Here is a 4,013-nt window from a genome sequence, read left to right on the forward strand (position 1 = left end):
TCTAGGAGAGCCAAAATATGATCTTGAATATATCCCACCTGAATTTAGAGATCATCTGAAGAACAGATTTGATACATTAAACACTAAAGACTGAAGACTAGAAGAGTTGTGGGATGACATCAAGAACATCAAAGAGGAAGAAAACAAAAGGTCATTGAGAAGACAAGAGAGAAGTAAAAGATCAAAAGGGATGTGAAAAGATTCTCTGAAGAAGTAGCGACACCAGAGATGGAGGCAGAGATGGGGACATGAAGAAAGGGAGCAGCTGAGGACTCTAGATTCAAGAAAAAAGAGGGACTGAGAGCTAGTTGCCAGGAGGCAGACTTGCAGAACATGCTCTTTGGTGGTGTAAATTATTATATATGCCTGAGTATTTAAAAAAAAGAGCTAAACTGAAGAGAGAGAAATACTATTATCTGATGGTACATGGAGGGGATTATAATTATTGTAATGAAACAAAGCATGTGATTTGTTGCATGTAAATTGATGATCTGCCCTGTAAACTTTCACTCAATTCACAATAAAAACTTTTTAAAAAAAAATGTTCAAAGACCTGGAGTTAGAAAGCCAAAAGGGTCAAGAACATGCTCAGTATTTCTCAAGCTAAGAGAACTGAAGAAAAAAATTCAAACCTCAACTTGTGGTATTGAAGGATTGATCCTATGGTCAAAATACTGAATGATGAAGAAAGCATCAAAGGAAGATGGAAGGAATATACAGACTCACTGTACCAAAAAGAAATGGTTGATGTTCAACCATTTCAAGAGATAGCATATGATCAAAAGTCAATGATCCTGAAGGAAGAAGTCCAAGGTGCATTGAAGACATTGGCAAGAACCAGGCACCAGGAATTGGAATAAAAATTGAAATATTTCAACAAAGTGATGCAGCACTCAAGGTATTCACTCCTCTATGCCAAGACATTTGGAAGACAACTCTCTGGTCAACTGACTGGAAGAGATCCATATTTATGCCCATTCCAAAGAGAGGTGGCCCAACAGAATGTATAAATCATTGGACAATGTCACTGATATCCCATGTGAGTAAAGTTCTACTAAAGATTATACAGAAACGGCTACAATCATACATTGACAGAGACCTTCCAGAGGTTCAAGCCAGATTCAGAAGAGGACGTGGAATGAGAGATATTATTGCTGATGTCTGATGGCTCTTGACTGAAAGTAGAGACTACCAGAAAGATATTTAGTTGTGCTTTATTGACTATGCAAAGGTTTTCGATTGTGTGGATCATGACAAGCTATGGACAACATTGCGAAGTACGAGTATTCAAGAACACTTAATTGTACTCATGAGGAACCTGTACATAGACAGTTGTTTGAACAGACAAGGGAACACCAAATGGTTTAAAATTAGGAAAGGAGTGTGCCATAGTTGCATCCTTTCACCATAGTTATTCAGTCAGTATGCTGAACAAATAATTAAAGAAATTGGATTATATGAAGAAAAACATGGTATCAGGATTAGAGGAAGGTTCCTTAACAACCTGCAATATGCTGTTGTTATACAACCTTGCAAGATTTTACAATCTAAAGCAAGATTATACAACCTTGCTTGCTGAAAGCCAAGAGGACTTATAATACTATTGATGAAGATCAAAGACCACAGCCTTTGGTATGGGTTGCACCTCAATGTAAATAAAAACAAAAATATCCTCACTACTGGACCAATAAATAACATCTATATAAATAGAGAAAGGATTGAAGTTGTCAATGACTTCATTTTGCTTGAATCAACACTCATAGAAGCAACAGTCAGGTAGTCATATGATGTATTGCATTGGGCAAATCTGCTGCACAAATCCACTTTAAAGTGTTGAAGAACAAAGATATCAGTTTGAGGACTAGCCTGACCCAAGCCATTGTATTTTTAATAACCTTGTATGCATGTGACAGTTGGGTAGTGAATAAGAAAGACCGTAGAAGAATTGATGCATTTGAGTTATAGTATTGGAGGAGAATATTGAAAGTACCATGGACTGCCAAAAGAACAAATAGATCTGTCTTAGAAGAGATACAGCCAGAGTGCTCTTTGGAAGCTAGGACGGCCAGACTTCGTCTTTCATACTTCAGACATATTGTCAGGAGGGACCAGTCCCTGGACAAGGATATCATGTTTGGTAAAATGGAAGGTAGGAGAAAAAGAGGAAGACCCCCAATGCGATGGGCACAGTGGCAGCATCAGTGGCAGCATCAGTGGCATCAAGTGTAGCAATGATTGTGAGGTTGGACCAGGATCAGGCAGTGTTTAGTTCTGTTGTGCATAGGGGTCGCTATGAGTCGGTGTTGATTTGATGGCACCTAACAACAACAACAAAACCTCTATAAGAGTAACATGCATCTTATTTGCATTAGCAAGCTATCTTATCTCCTTGGTGTTGTTGTTATGTGCCATGGAGTCGGTTCCAACTCATAACGAACCTGTACAGGGTTTCAGAGGCTGGAAATCTTCAGGGGAGCAGAAACCTCATCTTTCTCCCATGGAACAGCTGGTAGTTTTGAACTGCTGACCTTGCGGTTTGCAGCCTGACTCGTAACCGCTACACTACCAGAGCTCTTTATCTCCTTGGTGGGCATAGGGTAATTATCTTAAAGCATTTTCTGAGGGAGGCTGAGGGAATTTCTGATTAAGGGTCTTTTGTCAATATCTTTAATTTAACCAAAGAGAAAAATGTTTCCTTTATCAGATATTTTAGTTTTGACTATTGCAAAGGAAATAAGCAAAAGCCAAGACGAAGTCAGGCTTAGACCTGGGCCATCATTCTGATGAGTCAAGTGCCTCAAGTTTTGAAACTCTCACACAGAAGAGAGAGAAATCCAGCCTCAGAGTCAACACATACCGGTTTGTCAGGAGCTATGCAACAGGCTGGAGGACAAGTCCTCTTCCTCTCTCAATGAGTTAGTCCATATTGCCACATCCTTGAACCTGCTTTCTGACTATATTTTCAGACTCAACTCTGGATCCACCAAATTCAAAACTGTTTCCTTTGGGAATTCAGGTCCCAGAAGTAAAGGCAGTGTGGGAACTTTGCAAGTTGGGGAGGGGGCAAGTGGGTCTTTGACTCCCCACATAGCTTGCAAAGCCTTTTGGGTTCTGACCCCTACCTACAGTTTTAAATTTCCATCCTTCTCCTCTTGCTACTCAGAACTCAGTTCTTTCAAGACCCAAGCACTTACACTTCAGACCTCAAGGAGCATACTGTTTCCTCCTCGGAAGCATTTTCTAAGTCTCATGTCTCAGCTTAGAAATCTCGGCTTAACTGGACTCCCCAAACTGGGTGCGATCCGATTCCCATTCCCACCAACCACCCTTTATAATTATAGTACCAAGTATGTACAGTACTGTGTAGTTGTCTGTACCCATGGGTCTCCCAAGGGTGCAGCACAGGATCTAACATGTAGACGATGCTTAAGAAAGCATTTGTGAAGCAGTGAATGCCTGTTCTATGACTGAGCTCCTGCCCTTGTGCCCTGACCGAGGAACCAGCTTTCTATGACCAAAGCTGCTCAGAGAAGGGAAGCCCTTGGTATGCTTCTATAGGGGATTTCTGCCTAAACCTGAACCTCAGGACCTTTGGAGCATTGATAGAGGTCTCAAGGCTGGAAAAGAAGCAAGTTGTCATTGCTTGAGGTAGGAATTTTGGATGTATTGAGATTGTGTTCTTGTCCTGGGACCTATACCCCACATGGACCAGTCCTTTGTGCAAGAGATCATCAAATCCTACGACTTCCACTGGACTCAGCAATAGAAGGTATGATTGGGACTAAACGTAAACAAGTGTTTCAGTGGGCTGGGGCCTTAACTGTGGAGAAGTAGATTTTCTAGGCAAGGAGACAAAATATTCTGAGCTGGCTGGCTGGTGAAGGCCTCAAACTACAGGTAGCAGAGATCTGCTATCCCCTCAGCCAAAAGAGCTTTCCCATAAAATTGAGGCATTTTGCTTTCTTTTCCAAATATTAAATTGAATAGACTTGTCTTAGTTTCTTGTTGTTGTT

This window comes from Chrysochloris asiatica, unplaced genomic scaffold (assembly GCF_000296735.1).
Source record: "Chrysochloris asiatica unplaced genomic scaffold, ChrAsi1.0 scaffold00026, whole genome shotgun sequence".
NCBI lineage: Eukaryota > Metazoa > Chordata > Mammalia > Afrosoricida > Chrysochloridae > Chrysochloris > Chrysochloris asiatica.